Genomic DNA, 25,075 nt, shown 5'->3' with positions numbered 1-25,075 from the left:
GTCATCTCTCAAAATTCTTTTCCACAGGGCAGGGATTGGAGGTTCTGTTGTAAACCTATCTTTGATAAGTAGAGGGCAGAATACAAGCCAGGGTACTTAGCAAGCAGAGTTTTCATGAATTCTCTCCTTTTATGAGCCCAGTGAGTCTCTGTCTGAGACTGAGAAACTGAATAGTGAGCTCTCTATCCCAGCCTCTCCAGCAATCAAATAATTTCTCCTGTCCTCCTAGTGATGACCGTTTAACATTCCCAGAGGGGCTTTTGGACCATTGTGAATACTAAACATGTTTGAATTTGTGCACTCCTTTTTTTCATTAAAAATAACATATTTTATGATTGCGCTTTTAGAAAGTCCAATGCAACCTAAGATTATTTTTTTTTAGATCTGACTGTGAAATAAATTAAAACACTTGAATGCCTTTAAAGTATTAGAGGTCTTCATCACTGTGCCCACTCTGCCTAATTCATTGTCGGCCCAAGTCACTAGCATTACTGAGATGAGGAAGAAAGTCCGGGCATCTAGTTGTTAGGTTTTTGTCAAAGTCTTCAACAAATCCTTTTATTTTTCCTCCTGCCTCCCTTTCCCCTGCCCTTCTAGTACCCTGATGCTTCCATAGTATTCCAAACTTCCGGGCGGGAATGCACTGTGTCCTTCCTGTTGGCCTCACCATGAGGCTGAGTATTGTTAATTTTCAGCTCTTGTAAATCTTTATCTTTCCATCACTTTTCGTATTTTACTATTTGTTAATACCTGTCCACTGCTGGCACCACCTCTTTTGCTCTGTGCTCTTGTTTTCTCCATGTACTTTGATTATGGAGAGTAGAGATGAAGACTTCTGCATGATCTCACCCCTTTCCCTGAAGATCAGTTGCAGGCAAACAATGATGTGCTCTGATATTTTCCCCAAGCTGTTCACTTGGGATCTTCGGGGAGGGGCATTCTCTCTACATAGAAGAGGGACAAGAGAGCAATTAACCACTGTATATTCACATGCTAAGTTTCTCTTGCTTTTCTACGCCACATATTATTCCCACTTTCTATCAATAACAGAGCTTTGGGTCTGTTTGGACATATAAATCACCCCCATGTGTGTCATGGACACCATCAGTTGTAATTCTTCTAGAAATCTGAAAAAAAAATCTTGTAAAAAGGCTAGCTTCTTGTGCTTTTCAAAATGTAAATATATGCCTTTATGAAAATTTTATGGTATAATTTTAATGGTTTATTGGAAGGAAGATAAGATATAAATCATGTGTTTGTTGAGAATTTGAACTATAAGCCTCTGTATAAAATTTCAAAGTAAAATAAATAAAAATAAATGAAAATGAATGTGATTCATCAATTTTCAATAATTTTAGAAATGTAGGCACTTGGATTATTGTGTGCATGTGATCAGTATATAAAGATGAGTTAATTTACCTCAAGATTTAGAAATAAATTTAGTCTTTGAGAGTTATAAAATGGAAATAGTCATGATGATTTGTTCTCTGTGGAAGTGTAGCATTGTTCCTTTTTTTCTGATAAGACATGAATATGAATTATGCTGCCATTATTCCAAAGAGAACTAAAGTGAATATAATTCTATACAAAGCACAATTTGGAATAAGAAGGTCATTAATAATAAAGAGAGATATTAGATAAAACTAAAACAGTGGATTTAAAATACAATATATCTCCCTAACATTAGCATCAAAATTATAATACAATTAATAGTCATGAAATAGAGACACACAAGTTCAGGATTACAAGAGGTTTCATCAGCTTCTCTTGATACTTGATAAGTAATGTGACACTTCTTTACCTATAGATATGTGCTTATAAAGACTGAATGGTGTTATTGACCACTTTCCTCTCAGTGGCATTTATGGGTAATTCCATCTATATACACCACTTACAGAATACTATAGTGAAAGATCATTTCATCTCAAGATTAAAGCACTCAACAGAATATACCACTCATAAACAAGAATTTTATGAATTCAAAAGAATGTAAATCACATGAATAAGTATAAGGAATAAATTCTGAATGACTTTATTCAGTTTTGGCTACTATAAAAATTGGCACAGATTAGGAAGTTTAACAGTAAATAATTGTTGCTTCTCATTCTAGAGTTTGGTAAATTAAAAAAAACTATGGCGCTTTCAGATCTGGTATCTGGTAAGAATGCACTTCCTGGTTTGCACATGTTCGTATGTCCAATGAGTCCTTGCGTGGTAGAACAAAGCCTAGCTAGTTCTCTATTGTCGTTTTTCAAAAGCACAAATCTGATACTGAGGGCTCCACCTTTATGATCCATTTACCTACCAAAGACCCCACTGCTAAATGCCCTTGCATCAGGCTCACAGCTCATCATATGCATTGTATGGGGGCACGGCTTTTAGCAAGTTGTATCAATAATTCCCCAAATGCAGAAAATTGGATCTTTATGTCCATGTGGTTAACAGATAAAGATGAATTAAATTATCCTCAAATTTAGCAATAGAAAAATTTTGAGGATTAATATATTAGAAGTATTCATAACAAAGACCATGAAAATAGAAACTAGAAATAGCACTAAAAATAAAACTGGAAATGTCTCAAATATTTAGAGTTAAAAAAAATCCTAAATAATTTTTTTGGTAAAGGAGACTTCTAAAAATAAATAAAAGGTATTTTAATAAGAATATGACTTGTAAAATCTATGAGATGTGCAAAATCAATTTTCCAAATGAATTAATAGCAGTAGAAGCATGTATTAGAAAGTCACGATACTCTTAAGATTATAATTTAAACACTCACTCAAAAGTACTAGAGAAAAACAATTCTAAGACAAGAAGAATGAAATGAGATAAATTTCAATTCAACTGAAACCGTGAAAAACATGGAGGGTATCAATGCAAGCCGAAGGCTATTGTTCTAGAAAAGCAGCCAAACTGGCTCACTTCTGCAGTGAACTGTGGACAAAGACGAAAAAGGGAGGAGGAGGAGGAGGAGGAGGAGGAGGAGGAGGAGGAGGAGGAGAAGGAAATATTGGCCAGTATCAAGAAGAAGGGTGGGTTCACTGCTCTGCATTTCATATTAAAGGGACAGAAAAGGAATACTAAGAACAAACCTAGTCTCAAAAGTTATGATTCTGAGACAAAAATGGGCCGTTCTATTCAGAGAAAGAAAGGACGTTTTCTCACAAAGGAAGCAATACACTTACTGGCCTTACAGGAAATGAGATTCTGAGTTTCACTGGTATATCTTAGTAACAGTCAAGAATGAAGAGGTGTTCACTGTTCATACTACCTTCCAGAAAGTGAAGTAGAGAGACACTTCACGATTCTTTAAGGTCAGCATATCTCAGTAACACATCAGGAAAAGAAAACTTTAATAGGTATTTATCACAGACATAAAAACAAGAATCCTGAACAACAATAGCTTGGTGTATTCTGTTAAAACAAACAAACAAACATGCAATTAGGACTTGGGGAGATGACTCATGCTTTAAGAGTGAACTCTTCTCTTCTAGAAGACCAGAGCTGGTTCCCAACCTCTTCCCTGAGTCACTAATAACCACCTAGAACTCCAGCCCCCAGGGAATCCAATGCCCTCTTCTGGTCTCTAGTACCTGCATACATACAGCACACACTCACAGAGACATATACACTAAAATAGAAATAAATACAATACACTAGTATTTATTTCAGATACATAATTTTCAACAAACTCGAGAAATTAGGAATGGAGAGGAATATCTTTAACTTAATAAAAAATATCTATGTGAAACCTATGGCTAACTTAATATGTAGTGATAGTAGACTGTGCTACCCCTGAAGTCAGGATCATGGTAAATCCATATGTCCTCACCACTCTCTCGATGTCAGACTGATAGGTTCTAGCTAATAAAATGAGACAAAAATAGAAGTTTGAAAGGAAGCGTTAAAACTTTTTAAAAATGGCCTGAGAACAATTTATCAAAATAAAAGCATAAACAAAACCCTCCTCTATCTTACAAGTAAATACATATAGCAAGTCAAGAGTATATAAGGTCAAGTTTTAATCCAGTTGTTTTACTTTCGACTAACAATAAAATTTTTGAAAATTAAACAATCACAGTGTTTTAAGTGTTTCGATTAAAAATTTAAACCAGATAAGCAATTCTTGGTAGATACATATCAAGAAAGCTACTTCAAGGCACTGATGTTCAATTGTGGTAGCTTGTGGGAAGCTGTGTAAGAAAGATGTGCATTTGCTGTGAAGTATGAATGGAGCAGAGGGCAGAGTGTTCTTCCCACAAGGTGGCCTTCCAGAAAGAATCACATAAACTATGAAAAGTGAATACACTTGAAAAGAAGAGCATAAAGAGAATGCCCTGGCATGTCTGCCTTATCTGGGTGGAAAGGCAGAGTCTTAGGAGGGAAACTCTTGCCTCTCTCCACATGACCAAAGATGGTAAGACGTAACACCAGGTGTAGTTCCTCCTGAACCTGTATTTGCTTAAGATATCTGTAAACATCACCTCAGGTTTTACTTGCCTTAATAATAAAAATGAGAAGTACTTTGTTGTGCCCTACTCTTGAGCTCAACAGCCTGATGTCCCCAAGGACCCTATGCAGACCTTTGGAATCTTTTGATCCTCAAAGACTTAACCTCACTGACCACAGACAGTAGCTAGTGAAACAAGTCAAAAGCCATAGAGGTGAGCATCAGGGAGAACCATCTGCGTACTAAGACAGGACCTTAAGCTTCTAGCCATAGACAGAATTACTGCTTCATGGGAATTCTGAACTGTTTTCCTAAGCCTTTCAGCTCACTGATTCAGGCACACTCAGGATCTCTAGTAAAATCATGCTTTTTAAAGCAAATGTTGATGGCTGTTTATATCTATACAACACCTTCAAAACACCTTTATTAGGTTTATATGAAGCTAGAAAACATTAACTAACCAAGTTCAGATATTAAATACATTATTAAATTCACAATTTTGTGTGGTGATATTGTGTCCCCCAATATATTGTGCACCCTAATAAACTTACCTGGACTCAGAGAACAGAACAGCCACTAGATAGACATAGAAGCCAGAAAATGGTGGCACACACACACACACACACACACACACACACACACACACACACACACACCTTTAATCCTAGCATTCTGGAGGCAGAGTTCCGAACTGTTCAAAGCCACACTGGAAACAGGCATGGTGACACACACCTTTAATCCCAGGAAGTGATGGCAGGAAGCAGAAAGGTATATAAGGTGTGAGGACCAGGAACTAGAGCTGGTTAAGCTTTTAGGTTTTTAGCAGCAGTTCAGCTGAGATCCATTTGGATGAGGACTTAGAGCCATCCAGTTTGAGGAAACAAGATCAGCTGAGGAATTGGCAAGGTGAGGTGGCTGTGGCTTGTTCTGCTTCTCTGATCTTTCAGCATTCACCCCAATACCTGGCTCCAGGTTTGGTTTTATTAATAAGACCTTTTAAGATTCATGTTACAATTTTGTATGATTTAAATGCATCTTCTTAACTTATATTTATTTATCTTCAAATAAAGACAACAACAAAGACATATTTCTGCCTAATAGAATATGTACCCATTCTACATCCAGCAAGAATGTATGAACCCTACTTCCCATGAAGTTGTTAGGCAATGTTTCTCCTCACCATTTATCCTATTATTTACTGTGATGAAAACTTAACTTTTTTTTTTTTTTTGGTTTTTCGAAACAGGGTTTCTCTGTGTAGCTTTGACGCCTTTCCTGGATCTCACTCTGTAGACCAGGCTGACCTCAAACTCAGAGAGATCTGCCTGCTTCTGCCTCCTGAGTGCTGGGATTAAAGACGTGCGCCACCACCGCCAGGCTGAAAAGTTAACTTTTATAAGACATATTATGCTAAATGATAAGGAGATAGAGATGGAAATGAGCAAAATTAGTTGGTTGGTACATAAGCTAACATAGTTATTACATGACACTCTACTCCTTCCAACTCCTCCCCTACCCCACCTCTCCCCCTCAAAATCGTGTACTCTTTTTATTTTATTATTATTCAATAATTTTGTGTGTGTGTGTGTGTGTGTGTGTGTGTGTGTGTGTGTGTGTGTGTGTGTGTAAAACCTACTGAGCCATTTGGAGTTACTCATATATATGAATATATAATATGTATGTTTTGAATAATGACCACTTGGTATTGGCATAATCAATTAGATCAATTAGGTTGCTTATCTCTAGAGAAGAATTATTCTCCCTCTCTCAGCAGTCATTATTTACCTATAGTTCTTTATCTAGGTTTGGAGCCCTGTGAGATTTCCCCCACCCACACTGGTTGACACATGCTTTCTTAACTATATTGTTTAAAGCAAGTGAATTTACCATTGTCTATCCAGATCAACCACTCTAGCCAACAGAGGAAGGGTTTTGTTTATTTGTTTGTTACTGTTGTTGTTTTACTTGCTGATGTAGAGTCCTAAGGAACACAAAGTGGATGGGCAGATGGCAATTTCATTTCGGCAAATGGAACTGCCATTTCCGCTAGAGGAAATGTATCTCCATTGTGAGCAAAGACCTCTGGACAAGCAGAGACTAAAGCTTGGAATGGATGGAAAAGTTTGTGGGATGGAAAACAAATATTTTACTTGTAGATCATTGTGGGGATAGTGAAGAGTCATTTAATCTTATACCCTTTGATTTCTAAACTTGTGAATTCTAGCTCAGGGAGAATCAGCACTGCTCATTTAGAGCACAAGTGTCATTCTTGGAAGCTGTTTCTTTAGCCCCTACAAATAATGTCATCTCAATAGGGTATAACCAAGAATTTGAATGACCATCCATGTACAGACAAAAGGCAGGACAATGAGAGCCCTGTATAGTTTAGCAATTTGTTAAATAGCAAAACATCATTTAACTATTGAGTTCCATGACTGAGCTTGTGGGAATATTTCCAACTGATTAAAAAAACTCATGCTCATGCAAAAACAGAGACTTAAATATGTATACCTAATTTATTCACAATGTTCCCAAACTAGAAGCAATCAGTGTCCCTTAATAAGTGAGTAGATAAACTGTGGTGCATTTACATAATGGAATATCACTCACTGGCTAAATGATTAGGCCACACAGACATGGACCAATCTTAATTCCATGTTTCCAAGTGAAACAGTCTGTATTAAAGACTTCATAGAGTAGAATTTCATTTCTACGAACAATGTGTAAGTGACAGAATATAGATAAACAGATCAGACATTTGTAGAGGGAGGAGTAATAACTGAACATGTTATTTGGGGAATTTTTAAGGAAGAGAGAACTACCTTGTATAATATTGTAGAGTATATACCAGGCACAAAGCTTTTATCAAAACTAATTTTTTAATGGCAGAAAGGATGAAACTTAATACATGCAAATTAGAAAATCATTTAGGAGGTCAGTGTGCTAGCATGGGATGTAGAATGTGGCAAGACAGTATAACTGGATTATTACACACAGGAAGGAATCTCACAGAAGATAGTGGAAGAATGACTGAACAAAGTAGCTTCGGGAATGAATGAAATCTAAAACTAAAGCAAAATAATCTGTGCACAAGTTCTCTTGACGATAATAGCATTTCATTCACAGGTCCAGGTTATCAACTCTGAAATCACTATTCACAGAGTTTAACAGTCAAGTGAGCAGACAGTGGATGGCGGGGATCTGATTTTTATTGTTGGGATGGAGGTTAAATAAAGGTAGACCTCCCCCCGCCTCCGTGAGTATTCATGAGTTAAAACAGGCATAAATCACATATTTACAATGTTGTCTGAGTTATCTTAAAAGAAACGTCATCCCAAAGAGAAACAAGTGTGAGGAAACATGACTTTTTTGTTTGTTTTTGCAATTAAAATTTTTTATTGAAAAATATATTCTTCTCTCATACAATACATTCCAACCACAGTTTCACTGTTTCCCCTCTCTCTACTCCTCCCAGTCCCCCACCCTCAGATCCACTCCTTCTTTTCCCTTCAGAAAGCAGCAGGACTCTAAGAGACAACAGCCAAACAAGATACAACAAGATACAAGAAGACACGGCAAAAGCCGTCCTATGGAGGCTGGTCAAGGCAACCCCTAAGAGGGAAGGAGTCCCAAGAGCAGGCAAAAGAGTCAGAGACACACCTGCTCCCACTGTTAAAGAGTCCCACAAAAATCACCAAGCTAACAGCCATAACATGAACACAGAAAACCTGGTGCAGATCCATACTGGCCCGGTGACTGCTGCTTCAGTCTCTGGGAGCCCACACGAGCCCTACTTAGTTTATTCAGTGGGCCATGTTCTCCTGGTGTCCTCAACCCCTCTGACTCCTACAATCCCTGACTTCCTCAGGTTTCCTGGGGCTCAGAGTGGAGGAACCTGATGGCAATCTCCAATTTGGGCTCTCTCTTTCTCTCTCTCTCTCTCTCTCTCTCTCTCTCTCTCTCTCTCTCTCTCTCTCTCTCTCTCTGCCTAATGTCTGACTGTGAGTCTCTGTATCTGCTGCCAGGGGAAGCCTCTCAGATGACAAATGGACAAGGCACTGAACTAAGGGTATAGCAGAATATCATTAGGAATCATTTCATTGATTTTTGCTGTTGTTGTATTGTTTTGCCAGTTGTGTTTGGTTCTACCCTCAGTCTCTGGGTTATTCAGTCCACAGTTTTTCCAGGCCATTTAGGCAGTGTTGGGCATGAGCTCTCTCTTGATGATTTAACAGATTTAAGAACAACCAATCATTTTCATTTAGAATTTCAAAGAGAGCAAGGAAGGATATATAGGGGGGTGGAAAGGCAAGGGAAAATGATGTAAGTACATTATAATCCCAAAACATAAAAGAAATAATAAAAATGTGCTATTATATTGATAGACACTGCCTAGGCTCCGTGCTCACATTTAATGCAAATGATTGGTTGTTCTGGACTTTTAGTTGATACTGCATTCTTATTTTCTTAGAACCTAATAATCAGAAATGCGTCTTAGTAAGTAAATTGGGACAGCTGTTACTCGGGATTACACAAACTGTAATTTCTGTTGGCTGAAACTACCTTCTCTATTTGCAATTTTGCATAGTGAGTCAAAAGTTTAAATGCAGCTATATGATCTCTCATGAATATGTTACTCTGTCTGATTTTTACGTTCTCTGTTTGCAAAATGATGATTGCAATTGTTATTACTGCTTTAAATGAAATAGTATAATGTACACTATTCCTATCATTTTTAAATAATGTTTACTCCAATTTGAGACAGTTGATTTGATATTTGGGTACATTTTAACCAATCCTGAACAAATACTTCTTGAGATTTACATATTCCTTTATGATAGTCCTCCTCCCATGGAAATGACTGGTGGGAGAAGAGAATAAGCTACTCTGAAAGGTTATAATGTATTATGAAAGCCAGAACAATACAAAGAGTAGATGGGCTTATCCTATTGGAACTGGGAAGAGGAGATTGTTAAGGACAGTTTAACATGTTGTCCTGTTAAGAGCTGTTACTACCAACAAGTGAACACACATGAAACTCGAGTGTATGTGTGCATACACACACATGATGAGTGTGTCTTGAATTTCTAGATGGCTTCATACGTTTCCAGACATAAAAAAAACCATTAATTATAGACATCTAAAAAGCATAGGGTTCTGTTATTGTATATAAGTAACAGCTTTATTTTTTAATGATGCCATCAGGCAACTCCACTTCAATTCTAGTACAAGTATGCCATTACCAATGGGAAAGCAAAGCAGCCAAACTACATTTATTTTTATCTTCTCTCATTCATTGCTTGCTTGGCACTAGCAATATTTGAAGTATAGGTGATACAGGGACCGAGTGACACTGAAATTATCAGGATTTTGGTCTCTCTGAATCTAATAACGGTTGCTCTGCGGCCAAAAGATGATAGATAGGTAGATGTAATTTAACATTACCAAAAGCAGTTGCAGCTAAAAATAGATTCCCCCTTTGAAGCTATTTTTTGCTTAATACATACAAAATAGAAAAAAAATATAATCATGTCATAATTCCAAACATTATTAATAATTTAGTGTTTTCTATACATAGTTCTAGCCATGCAATCCAAATGCACTTGGCTTTCAATTTAATGCATGGGAAAACAGTTTTACTTTCTTTAAACTTTCCTTTGAAATATAATATACAGAAAGAAAAGTGAATACAAGTATGATAAATGAATTTTTACAGATTGAACACAGCCATCATCTGCAACCATATTAAATATAAGAAAATATTAATAGAATCCCCCACCCTGCTTCATTTCCACTGTGCACTCCTCTTTACTTCCCCATAGGAAACATGCTGTGACTTCTAATGGCTTAGTCTGGCTTTGCTGAGTTCTACAATTTACATTTATGAATAACACACTGTGTCTTGCATTTGTTTCTGTTCGGCATTAGGCTTGTGATGTTCATATTTTTATAAACGACAGTAGATTATTCTCATTTCCACATTCACCTAAGTGAGTATAAAATAATTATTTTTATATGATTTATTGTTAATAGGGCTGTGGAAAATTGGTGGGTTTACTTCAAATGATGTTTCAGAAAGATTACATTTCCTTTACTGAATACATTCACTCATTTCTAATTAGCTACACATCTAGAGGTTTCTTAGATGATGCCCATATTAGCGTTGGTAGACTAAGATAAACGTCTAACGTGCTACACTTCTGTAGAACTCCCCCAGCAGGGTATGACTGTCAGATTTTACAGCCTGTTAACACTTGGAATTTTCAATTTTGTTTCATTTTCTTGTTTCCTTTTAGGCAGCCTGGTTGGTGTGTGTTGGTAGACAGTGTGGTTTGGATTTGTCCTTCTTTGGTGACTAGCAGGGTAAAGCATCCTTCTTTTTCATAGTTAATCTTGACTATTTGGATATTCTCTTCTGGGAAGGGACTACTGAGACTGTTTACACTTTTTTGTTCTTTAGCTATCTTTCCTTTTCTTATTCATTTCTACATTTTTATTAATATAAATTACATACTTGTATGCCTAAAATTTTTGGAAATCAGGTCTTTGTTCAGTGGGCATCTTACTCTATTTCATGAACTCCCTTTGTACTCTTGCCATGTTGTTAGAAGAACATACATGTTAGCTTCAGTATAACCCATTTTTATCAATGTTTTAAAGAGTGAACTTTGTGCCCCTCTTTTTCCTACTTCAAGGTCACAGCTACTCTACTCTACTCTACTCAGAATTGATATAAGTACTTTGGATATTTTCTCTTTATATCAAGAATTATAATACCTCTATAACTGATAATTTTTTTTGCATAATCTGTTGAATTTTTCAGTGTGGCCCAGGACTCAGAAAACATCATGTAAAAATCTGGCTGCATACCTGGCAGTTCTCCAAACTGCAACTTTTCATTCTGATCCTACATATCACTAAAATTGCACTCATTTCCTTCACTACATATGCTATGCACAAGTTTTAGCATATATCCAGATATACCAACAATCCTTGGTCCATTTAAGAACAGTCCTTTTCCACTTACAGAATTTTGATGTGTCCAGGCTGTGCTTCTTCCACATCCTTGAAGGCTAGATCTTGTGCTCAGGTTGGTGTCTATACCTATGGTTATAACAACCTCCACATTTATATTTATTCACTTATGTGTTGTTTTCTTATTGTACTTCCAGGGATCAGACTCAGAGCTGCACACATTATAAACAAATGCCCTACCACTGAACTAAATCTCTAGCCACTAGGTTTGGAATTTGTAAAATTTTTGGTCTTTTATGACATGGTAGCTCTACTTGAAAGTGAAAATCCACATTTGTTTTTAGTCAACAGCATTTTACCTATCATTTCTGCAATCCTTCATCAATCAAATGTGGAACTATATTGAGCCATGCTAGCCCTTATACAACATGCATTTGTTACCATGATCTAATGATCTATGGCTTTTCTCACCTGACATTGCACCTCAGAGGCTGTGACAATGCCTAGCTGTTAATAGGATGTTCTGGTTGCATGATCAGTGGATGTCTTCTGTTCACTTTTTTATTGCTTGAATCTAGCAATATGTGAGACTAAGGTTATATGTAATTTGCAGATTGCTTCCAGCTTTTCCCCCCCTTCAAACCTTTCCCTTACTTGCTTCGACATGCCATGGAGTCCTTAAGACTCCTTTGCTTCCAAGAGATAGTCTAGTCACAGGGGAATACAAAGAAATGGAAAATGATGTTTGTGTACAAAATAGGCCTTCTCCATGCTTTTTCAGAGAGGACTAAATACAGCTCAAGAGAAAACCTTGGATCTGTCCACTTGCTAATGAAGAAAATGTTTTCTCTTTTCTAAGGGGCCATGTGTTTTTGGCCCTTCTCATTTGGAAATGTTACAGAACATTTCAATTCCATTTGATCTGTCGAGTGGCCTGGAGAGCAACCATCTGTGTTGGCTTGACTAACAACTACTTTTCTGAAGTACACTGCATGCTTCGACTACTTCCCTCAAAGACACATTTGCAATCTGAGACACGCTCATCAGATTAAGCTCAAAATGTGCATTTCATGAGTGATAGAGTAGCATCCTCAGAGATCAGTAAATTTCTACTTAAATAAAGAAAGATGGGACACATTGCTAGAATTCAAGACCTATTTGGCCAGTGTATACTATGTGCTAATTCATTCAAGGGAAAGTGTAGGCATATAAAGTCTAGATTCTGCTGAGCACCATGGAAGGCTGGGCTAGCGGAAAGTATTCAAGGGCTAAATGCATTCTCTTGTTTCCACTATGCGACTCTGGTGACTTTTGTGGAAAACAGTCACAAAAACAAAAGTCAACAAACATTTCTCAATCTGAACTCTTTCTTTTCAACTTGAGCTTTTGTTCACTGGGAAGAAAATGTTTTATTTTTCAGTTTTGCAGAAATTACATATTTATCTCTCTAAGAAAGCAAATGCCAAGAGGCATAAGATGCAACAGTCTTTGTTCCAAGCATTCAAGAGAGCCAGAGGTTACAATAGCACCAATAACTCAATTCTCAATTCCTGGGAACTGGATTCTGATACCTCCTAGCAATTACAAACATTCCTCACTGAGAGATAAGAAAAATAGCAATAGAAAAATAAGTGTGGCATCAGAATTAAGTTTCATTCTGATCTTACCACTTGCCAGACATGTCTTCTTTCTATAATGACTTGTACTATAAAGAGGTGACATTGTGTCTGAATTTCAGTAAGTCATGTATATTAAGCTCCATTAAATTCAAGGTATGGATCTCAGGGCTTGAGAAATACTACAGAATAACAGAATATCAGAATATCAAACCACAGCTGCACTGTGCTCATAATCTAACATAATCTTTTTCTTTTTTAAATTATGCCTCTCAGTTATATGTAAAAGAAATGTACTTTTACCTATCATATAAAAATTGGGAAAACAGCTCCACCATTAGAAACAAGTAAGCAAGACTGGGCCATGTGTGGCCATCGTAGTCCAGCTTACCTAGGAATAAGTAGGATTAGCATAGACACAGCCGTTTAATGTGTGGTTGATGGGTAGCATTCTTTTTTCCAAACTTTCTACAAAGATGACAGATGGTCTTCTCAGACACTACAAAGTTGGCACTAGGACTCTGAAAACAAAGTATCCAAGTCTTCCATGTTTATTCCTCACATAGAACTAGTTTCATGTGTCTGTGAGACCAGTAATCTCCTGGAGTTGAGATTTTCAGTATTCTATACCAAAATAACTTTATATGCACTTTCATGGGCTACTAGGAAAGCAGAGGTCACATGTTTTCTTTTTTTTTAAACAAAGTCTTGAAAAAAAAAGTTCCAGTTAAGTATATTCACCATCTCAGATAGAGTTGTATTATCATTTTCCCAGCATATCACACTGATTAAATCAACACATAACTGGCAATGCGTATCCCCATGGGTGAGTGGATGCAGGTATAATATATTTTCATACTTTATAATATCCTATTGTTATTCCTTCTTTCTTTCACTTTTACTTCCTGATGTACCCTTGATCTCAAAACCACAGCTGCAGGTAGCACAAAGCCTCTATCCCTAACGCTTTATAACAAAAAGTGAATAGGGAGTTTTTTCTCATTATTTCTGGCTGTAATGAAAAAAACCATGAACAGACCCTCTGAACAATGCTGGATTCTGGGCCAATACCTCGATCAGTTACAGTGCTGGGGAGAAACTAGATTTGGTGTCGTCACCTGTATTTCCTTAGGTAGTCATTCAACAAATACTAGACTCCTGTGATGGGAAAGAGTCCGTGCTTGGACTTAAAGATGCACATATAAATAAGGGTTGCTGACCCTAAGTAACCCACTGTCTCACTGAAAAATAAATAGAGCTATTTACTGAAAATTAACAATGTATTTATTATGCATTCTCACTAACCTTCAAAACATTATGTGAGAGATTTATTATCACCTTTCAAGAGAGGAATAAATTAAAGACTTCAGTGGTCCGCCATTAACAGCTGCTTTCCGAGCATCTATTACATGCTGGGAGAGCTCCTAGTTAGAGAGAGCAAAGGTCAACAGAAATGAAATAACTTGCTCTAGTTATTGTATGGAGTTATTTCCCAGGACACTTTATGACAACAAGGTTTGGCATCTTTTAGAATTTAGATGATGAGGAATGTCCATCTTGAAAAAAAAGAACCTCCATCTAGAGCTAATAAATACAGCTTATGTAGAAATATTAGAGCAAATGTCAGAGCCTTGGTCTGAGCCTTGATTTGTTTTGTTCCACTGAGCCTTGCTACACCAGGGGTCCCTCTGTCAGAGCTGACTCTATGGAAGAGCCCCATAAAGGCCATTCATACTACATACATGATTGAGCATTTTCTGCTTAATGCATCTATTTGGACCATACCTTTCAGTCAGTGAAAGGAACCACAAAAAGTACCTGTTTTAACTACTGAACCATGCTTTTTAAAAAATACATATCAGTTAATAATAGTAGCTGTAGCTTGAGTTTTCCTGCCTGGCCCACAGTCAGGATAAATCTCTCTCACCTGCCAGTCCCACAGCCACTCAGACCGACCAAGTAAACACAGAGACTTATATTGGTTACAAACTGTATGACCGTGGCAGGCTTCTTGCTAACTGTTCTTACAGCTTAAATTAATCCATTTCCATTAATCTATACCTTGCCACGTGGCTCGTGGCTTACCGGCATCTTCACATGCTGTTTCTCATCATGGCGGCTGGCAGTGTCTCTCTGACTCAGCCTTCCACTTCCCAGCTCTATTCTCCTCCTTGTTCCGCCTATACTTCCTGCCTGGCCACAGGCCAATCAGTGATTTATTTATTGACCAATCAGCAACACATTTGACATACAGACCATCCCACAGCAAGTAGCCATTATTACAATATATTATCATTCCCATCACCACAGTATGTCTTTTGGATTCTTGAGTGTACATTCTCATATACGCAGGTGCATTTATGCACATTGGGGAAAGGTTGTTATACACATGTGTGCAGTTCCATGCAGAAGCCAGGGAATAACTCTGGGTGTCATTTTTTAGGTGCCACCCACCTTTGCTGCTTAGGATAGAGTCTCTTACCAGACTGGAAGCCACCCAGCTGGCTAGGATGGCTGACCGTCAAGTTCTGGGCATCTGCTTGTTTCTAGTTCCCAGTGCTGGGAAAATAAGTCTTAGCAACTGTGCATGGATTTTTTTTTTCATATGGATTCTAGGGAGCAGATTTGGGTCTTTGTGATTAATTCTGTCACCAACCCCTCCAGGTCATTTTAAGGCTCAGACAAGAATTCAGTTCTTTAAGGTTGCACTTCCAAAAACATGACAGCTCCCTAGTGCTCATTCAAACCTTGTGATCTGAATGTTCAAAGGCTCAACAACAATTATGGGTCTAAAAGATGCAGTATTGAAACTTACTTTTATTTTTATAATGAAAAACATTTGATGAAAAGCTTGATTAAAAGATCTCCAAGAAGAATTTGGTTTCTGGCTTTACCATCATACACAATCCCATAACAAAGAGAAAGAAGTAACACAGCTACACACTTCAAAGAAAAATCCCTTAAGACTCGGTCTTAACAAAAAGGTACTTTTACCGACAGTGTGAATATAAAAAGTCCACATGTATTGCATATATCTGTCCAATTGTCTGGTAACAACATCAAGAGCTTAGGCTGTCTGAATCACTTTCTGGAACAAAGGTGAGTATAAATAAAAGAATCACGTATGGCACAAGGGTTAAGTAGAACCCCTGGTGGGTTTAATGGAAGCATTATTGCACCCTTTTCTTCTCCTTCCATTTAAAAATAGAGCCAAACCACACGTACATGTTAATATGCTTCCCTATGTGATTATATTAGCATGGAGTTTTTCCATACCTTCTGAAAACAAACTCCTGGAACTGCTGTTTCCATGACAACTGCATCTTGAGAAGGCAAAGCTCCAGTTTGATAAAGCTAAAAGGTTCTATTAACGCCAGGTTTCAATGATATTGAAAACCTTGGTGTCAGCAAGTGTCAATGCAGCACTCAAGATTCAGGTTAGTCCCACTAGTGTTTATTTCCTATTTCAATAGGATTTCAAACCCAGTTAAATAAATTATTGAAATACTAATTATTTTTCTGTAAGCCAATATTATGCATTGGCACTAAAATTATATAAACTAAGATTCTCAACTAATATCAACCTATAAGGAATATTCAAATTGGTATCAAGATTCTTTGTGAAATGATACAGTCATTATTCCTTGTTATCAAAATGATATGTGAACTAATGTCCACTTTTCCTCTTTGCTTGACTTGGAAAGAAAAGTTACGTTCTCTAAAGGAGAGATTCTCTTTGGTCAAGAAATGCAATTGTAATAGAACATGATATATTGGGGGTTTTGTTTTGTTTGTTTGTTTGTTCTTAGGATTGTTGGATCAGTGTACTGCTCATGGAGTGGTTTAAGAAACAGAAATGTAAGCCGGGCAGTAGTGGCGCATGCCTTTAATCCCAACACTCGGGAGGCAGAGCCAGGTGGATCTCTGTTAGTTTGAGGCCAGCCTGGGCTACCAGGTGAGTTCCAGGAAAAGGTGCAAAGCTACACAGAGAAACCCTGTCTCAAAACCACCCACCCCCCCAAAAAAAAGAAACAGAAATGTAATACTCTGCCATCCTGGAAGCTGAAAGTCCGTGTTGTCCAGGGATTGACAGGGCTGTCCTGAAGGTTATAAGAAATAATCCAGTCTGTGATTCTTTCATAATCTCTACTGGCTTGTTGACCATTTTTGGCCTTCCATGACTTATAGATACATCACTCCAGTGTCTTATGGCTATATGTGTATATGAGTATGTCTTCTGAAAGATATAAGGATAGGAGTTATATATTAAATCAGGGACTTCCACTATTCTAATAAGACCTACTCTTAATAAGTTATGTCTGTAATAGACCTATAGACCTTAGAGGTGGTCTAAGCCAGATGTCAATATCTAAATTCAACATATAGCATAAAGAATATGTTTCATCCCTAAATATACCACATTTGTTATTAATTTTAATACTTATAATTTTAGTGTTATTACCAGAAATGTAAAGGGTATAAACCAATCCTATTTAAACCTATTTAAAATTGACCACTTAAAATATGAACTGTTCCTAGTCCATGCTTTGTTTTTCTTAAAAAAAAGAAAAAAGGAAGCTGGGCAGTGGTGGCACACGCCTTTAACCCCAGTACTCGGGAGGCAGAGGCAGGTGGATCTTTGTGAGTTCGAGGCCAGCCTGGTCTACAGAGCAAGATCCAAGAAAGGCACAAAGCTACACAGAGAAATCCTGTCTCGAAAAAACAAACAAACAAAACAACAACAACAAAAACAGCAAAGCTGCAGATTTAATGACTTCAGAGTAATGTAATTTGCACACACAACCACTAATGTAACTATGAATCACTTTGGTCTGCCACATGAATGGTAATTTTTCATAATAAACTGTGCAACAACTTTAAGATCAAGGCACCAGAAGATGACTTAATGGAAAAAATTACTTGATATGCAGGCTAAACAACTCAAATTCAATCCTCAGAAACCACTTAAAAAATATGTTAGCACATATTTGTAATCCCAAGTTGGGAGGCAGGGACAAGAGAATTTGCAGGAAGCTTGGAAGCTCCTGGCCCAGGTAGCCTGAAGTACTTAGCAGATCAGCATAAGCAGCACAGATGAGAGACCTTGCCTGAATGTGAAGGTGAGAACTGACTCCTAAACACTGTCCTCTGATCTACACACATGCACATACACACATACACATTGAGTGAACAAATTGATTGTTTTAGATGTATCTAATATTGAACTATAAATTGGAGCTTAAACCAAGACCTCCAAGTAGGAGGCCATACTCAACGCCTAATCTTGGTTGTTACCTTGACACCCCTGGGAAGAGTGACCTTAGTTGATGAATGGACTCCAACAGATTAGCCTGCAGGTGTATTACAGAGCATTTTCTTGATTGCTAATTGACGCAGGAAGGCTCAGCCCTCTCTGGGTGGTTCCATTCCTGGGCAGGTAGGCTGGGCAATATAAGAAAGGTGCTGAATCTGGAAGAATCTGGAAGCAAGTCAGTAAGCAGTGTCCCACTGTGGTTTCTACTTCAAGCCACTGGCTTGAGGTTCTCTGTTGACTTCCCTCACTGATGGACTGTAACCTGTAAGATGAAGTAAACTCCTTTTCTCTCCAAGTTGCTTTTGGTTGTGGTGTTTATCACAGAAACAGAAAAGTTAAGTAGAGCAGATATTGGCACCAGGTGTGAAGTATTGCTGTGATGAACCTGATCATGTGATTTTGCTGGAAGATCGTGTAAGTGTTTGGAACTTTGGGATAGAAAAGTCTTTAATACCCAGAGTTTGTTGCAGGAGCTTGGAAGACAAGAATGCTGAGAGTAATTCAGATGATAGAGGTCTGGCTTATAAAATTTCCGAGAGAAATTTGAGTTGCTCATATTTGAATTGAGAATCTATAAGAATGAAACCTTTGCTTTCTGTGTCATTCGATGCTGGTCAACTGGGGCTAAAAATCAGCTGTAATTATTAAACAATTAGCATGGTTGAGGTGAATCTTCTGGAAAGTATCTTCTCAGATTTAGTACATAGAAGCTGTTGTTTAAGGGGGCCAATCAAGCTGGCAGCATAAGCTGGCAGATCATGTGTAAGGGTCTCCAACACAGTACTGGTTTTAAAGATATGAAGGGGTCATAGAGGGCATCTGGCATGTGGCACCTTGCGTCAGGGTTAGAAGAGAGGGTGAGAATGGTGAAGGGGCAGCATCAGCTGCAGGGTCGAGCAAATTGATAGTCCCGGAGTCGTGGGAAAACCAGCTGCAGGGTCCAGCAAACTGGTAGTCCCGGAGTCGTGGGAAAACCAGCTGCAGGGTCCAGCAAACTGATAGTCCCGGAGTCGTGGGAAAACCAGCTGCAGGGTCCAGCAAACTGATAGTCCCGGAATCGTGGGAAAACCAGCATCAACAGATTTAAAGAGGAACTTGCCTGATATTGTGAGACCAACTACGCATACTGTGGGTGGCAGACCCAGAGAAGTGGAGCCACTCAAGTCCTACAAAGACTTTGCAGTTTTAAAAGAGTTGGACTTTTAAATCATAGGAAAATTTAAAGATTGTGGGACTTTTAAAGTTGCACTGTGCTTTATATTGTAATATTCTTGTGAGATCATGGGGAGAAGGAAAGTTTTTGGTTTGCCAAGGGATGAACTCATGATGGCTAATCAACTTGACATACCTGGAGAGAGAGGAGATCAGTGGAAGCATTGACTCCATCAGATTGGCACGTTTGTGAGGTGTCCAACTGTGGGGCATCTATGGGCTGAAGATGGATACACCAACGTTGCAGAGGAGCTTTGGATGACTATCCGGGCAGGCAGCTGTCTCTGTCATTCTAGATTTTTGGAAGTTGCTTACAATGCTATTACTGTTTACTTAGGTAGTATTATATCCTTCCAGGGTCTTTGATGTAGCTGAAGACTATATAGTTATAATTATAATTTTCCTTGGTTATGGTAAAAGATAAATTAGATATGAAACCTTAGGCTTACAAATATAGGATAGATAGAAAATTTTTCTTTAATTTTACAAAATATAAATAGACTAGATATTGTAACTGTAATTCTTACTTGATAATTGTTTTGCTATATGTAATTTTAATAGGTTAAAGTTAAAACCTTCCTTTTGTTTAAACAGAAAAGGGGAAGTGATGGGGAATATCTTTCTGTATGCTGCAAATATGTGTTGCTTTGATTGGTTGATAGACAAAGCCATTTGGCCTATGGCAAGGCAGCTTAGAGGCAGGCAGGAAATTCAAAGAGAGAGACAGGAAGAAGGTGGGGAGAGACGCTAGTGAGCCACCCAAGGAGCAACATGTAATGGGACGCAGGTAAAGCCACAGAACATGTGGCGATACATAGATTAATAGTTATGGGATAATTTAACATATAAGAGCTAGCTAACAAAAGGCTTGAGCCATGGCCATGCAGTTATAATTAATATAAGCCTCTGTGTGTTTATGTGGGAGACACGAGTGGGAGGTATTTGTCTCAAAGACCTGCAGGCAGGACACATGAAATCTTCCAACTACAGTGAGGTATTTTCCTGATTGCTAATTGTTGTAGGAGGACCCAGCTCACTGTGGGTGGTACCATCCATAGGCAGGTGGGCTAGGGCTGTATAAAAAAGGTAGCTGAATTTGAGTCTGAGAGCAAGCTAGTAAGCAGCATTTCTGCCTGGTCTCTGCTTCAGTTCCTGCCTGTAGTTTGCTCGCTTAAACTCCTGCCCTAACTCCCCTCAATGATAGACTGTGACCTGGAAGTTTACTATTACCCTTCCTCCTCAGTTGCTTTCAGTCAGTGTTTTGTCACATAGAAAACATTTCCTGGAAGCCCAAGGAGTGTCTAAGATCAGTGAAATTGATGTCTGGGAAAATCTGTGGCATCAGACCACGCCAACAGCTTCGCCAAAGAAGCCAAAAGGAATTGTAAGATGGTGTGAGTTCTAATGTTTGGAAAAACTTAGCACAGTCCTTAAACAAAGAAACTTGAGCATAAATGTTAGTTCATAAATTTTTATTACTATCATCTTCTATCAAGAAAATAGTGTGGCCAGGTGGTGGTGGCGGCGGCGCACGCCTTTAGTTCCAGCACTCGGGAGGCAGAGCCAGGTGGATCTCTGTGAGTTTGAGGCCAACCTGGGCTACAGAGTGAGATCCAGGACAGGCTCCAAAGCTACACAGAGAAACCCTGTCTCGAAAAACCAAAAAAAAAAAAAAAAAAAAGAAAAAGAAAATAGTATGAACTTTAGAAATAAACAGATCAACTTAAAGATGTTATGAGAATAACTCCAGAAAAAGTAAAAAAATAAAATAAAAAAGACCAAACTTAGCCAGAATGAAGAGCTGTTTTCAGAGCTAACTCTAGAAAAACTGGAGTACAGTAATTGTCTAGCCCCATCTCTGTTAGCACATTTCACTGTCTGCCATCAATAGCTGCAAACCCCAGCCATGCTTCAATAGACTCAGAATGTTACATTCAAAATGTATGCAAGTGGAAACTGTTTTTCTGAAAGCAATTAGCCACCAACTGAACAAGAATAATAGAAGGTCATATTTCAAAGGCATTCCAATGCTTCAGAAACAGCACTTTTTCATGAAATAAAATTTAAAAACCTGAAATAATGAAGAATACAGTAATTATTTTTCCTTAGACTTGTGGTGCACACAGATATATACAATAAATTTCGCAAATGCAATTGTATAACTGTATCCAGTAGCAGAAATCTATTCTTCTATGCTGCCTGGTGTTGACATTTGCATAATATACTCCTCAACCACCCTGATGCACTGCGGCCAGAAAATTTCTGATAACTACATGTAGGGGCTTCTCTTGGAAAAGGCAAAGAGACAGCACTGATTATAGCACTTTGCCTCCAGGCATATAATGAAACAAGTTATGAAATCAAGAAAAGATAATCAATAAGCTCAATGCATATTACTATAGGAAAGAAGTAGATGATGATGACTTTCCAGAATCAGCAAGACTATGGGTGTCTGCTACTGCCTGGAAATCAAATCAGAAGGGAACTGACTGAAATACATGTTGCCAAGACTGCACCCGGTGGCTCAATGAGGTCTCTCTCTTTGGAGACTCCGTGTAGTGTTTTCTTCAGCACTATCATTATGTTTTAAAGAACTTGAGAAGGGTGGATTAATTGAAGGAGTTGAAAATTAAGCCAGCCCCATGAGCCATATTACTCACATTCACCAGACAAGAACGGAAGATGATTCTGGAATTACATTCAGACCGGCATGGACACAGAGAGTACATCAACATCTATGTGACCTTGAGCAAACTGAGTTGATGGAGAAGATATGACAATGAGGCAGAAGACAAATTGGCAACAACTGCTCAGAACCACCTATTGCATTGAAAACAATGAGTTTATTTGCTATAGAAGAGACACATTGTTTAAACTGTCTGATCTAGGTCTTTTGCATTCCACAAACCAGGTAATTTATGGACCAAAAAAACAAAAGAATATAACTTTATAGTATATGCCAAATGATCTTAGCTGGAATGATATTTATTTATTCCCCCCTGTGCAAATGTTTTTATTAGTGAAGCTCTAGACATTTATTGCATAATTAATGTTTCCACACACTGACTTTGCAATGTCTTCTGTTAGGAAAATTGATCTAATTCATTTATGCACTTATCACTAAGTATGTGTTCTATACTAAATTTGTTTGTGGTGGGAAAAAATGTGTACTGCCCTTATTTTTTCCTAATATCCTGCTATGAATCAGGTACCCAGTTAGGTTCTTAGGTATTCCAAAAGTCAATGGTTTTGTAAAGTCACTCTGAGTTGTTGCAGTGCCTTTCAAGGCTATGAGGTCATGGGCTACCTAAGCGATGGATAATTCCTGTGGCTGTGGATGACATTAGAGAATAACAGAACCTCAGGAGTGTTAGGACAAGAATGTGCGAACCACCCACTTCCATCGACATTGCCTTCCTGTATTCTATCCATTTCTGTTCGTTTTATTTAATTGGCTGGGTTTAAAGATAGAACCACATTTTTGATCTTCCTGTCATCGCTCCTCACAGTTTTATAAATAGTGAGCAGTTAAGTGAGGCCACGTCTGTGGAAAGAACTAGACTTAGAAAGAATATCGTTTAAAAATATGCATTCAAAGTGATCTTCAGAACCATATTTCACACTTGCAACTTTTTTGTGTTTGTCATGCATTTTACATAGAGAGACGAGTTTATGCACATCCCAATGAAGTAATTACTTTAATGTCAGAGACTTTCTAGGAAAAAAAAGATGCATAATTGGTTTTGTGTATTATGGATAAATATTATCACAATAACATCATTTTTTTTTTTACCAAGAATAGTGAATCATTTTAGAGATTCTCAATCCACTATTTCTAAGACAGCCAAGTTCCAGGTGCTGCAGCCTGCAGATGGTTTACTGTAGTCAGTTTCTTGTCTGCGACTCAGGTAGGTTGCCTGATTGACTCTATAACCTGACATTAATAGAGCCTCCTATCTCAGACTGATCATGTTTCCCAAGTTGCTAGCTCGGGTGAGCTGCAGACATCAGCCCTTGCTGGTGGCCAGTTGTGGACCACTTCATTTTGGCCAGCTACCTCAGGAGACAAAAGAAATGCTACTGCTCCCGTGAGAAGCTGTGGGAGGAACCAGAGGTTGGAAACAGCCAGGGCAGGGAATGACAGGAAGTCACAAGTGAGAGGCACTCCTGCAGCCACCAGGGCCTGTCTCTGAGGTCTTTGAGGTGTCTGTGCCCTTTTAGGGGTGTCTAGGCCAACTGCTGAGACTACTCTAAAACTTCTACACACAAGACAAGTCATGGTTTCTTTTTTGTGTTGAAACCATGTAAAAAGTTCATCTTGATTGGAAATTTATTTATAGGCTCACTAGAAATCGGATTACATTTATTAATCTTGAAAAAGGAATATTAAATAATTAAAACATAAGTTTAGACATATAAAATTTTTGAGAATTGTAAAAAAAATAATTTGTTCACCTGCTCGTGCAATATTTGGCTTGACAGTGACAATTAAGCACCTTAAAAATCATTACTAAAAATATCCATGAAGAATTATTTGGAAATGAAACTTGCTTTTATTAAAACATATTAAAACAATTATGAAACCATAAACATTTTATATTCAAATTTTCCATAATTTTATCTTATAATTAAAGACATAAAGAGCTTGTGGTAACTATTTTGCTTATCTTCATTCTTTTCCATGTTACATTGTTGCCTCTGTACATGATATGTGTATCCATGCCATGATCTGAGAAGGATTTGCAAATGCTTCTGTCAAAGCTAAGTGTACAGGCATCCTACAGTGAGCCAGAGGTGACAGGCTCCATTCAGAACCTACAAAAGGCAGCTGTTCACACTGCATCTTTTCTGAAACTCGCTAATGGCTTGGGAGGAACCTGTGACCCACATTCTGTGTAACTGTGGTTCTCACCTCATGCCCTCCTTTCTGTGTTCCTCAGAGTTTGATGTGGTCTGGTCCTGGGGCTTTCCAAGTACCTCTTTCTGGACTATGATTTTGTTTCTCTATTTTGACCATCTAAGATTTTAAGATAATATTTTATATTAGTATCTATATATCTTCCATAAACAAGCAATAAAAATACAACTTTGAATTCTTTTCTAAGTTACTAGAAAAATTCAAAGCTCATTGTCTTCATGAAATTCTCAAACAAAAAGACTGAGGTAACAACTTGTGTGTACAAAATAACTTTATTTAAATAATAGCAATTGAAATCAGCTTCAGTTGGCAACACTTTGAACGCTGAATGTCACCAGAAAAGATGATCTGACTGGACCCCTCTGTGAGAACAATATTCAAATATACTTAGTTCTAATTTATATATTAAACACATCTAGGGTCTTAGGTTTTATTGCTTTGATCTTGTCCATCCTCTGAACTTACAAAATTTAGAGTATGATTATATGTTCTCTGATTTCTCTACTTTAAGATTTAATACTCTAATTTATTTTGATAAACTATTTCCCATACACTGTTATGGAAGAAACAAGCCTAAAACACCAATAGCA

Source organism: Peromyscus californicus, unplaced genomic scaffold (assembly GCF_007827085.1).
Source record: "Peromyscus californicus insignis strain IS unplaced genomic scaffold, ASM782708v3 Scaffold_5__1_contigs__length_169319896, whole genome shotgun sequence".
NCBI lineage: Eukaryota > Metazoa > Chordata > Mammalia > Rodentia > Cricetidae > Peromyscus > Peromyscus californicus.
Note: the sequence above shows the minus strand (reverse complement) of the source record.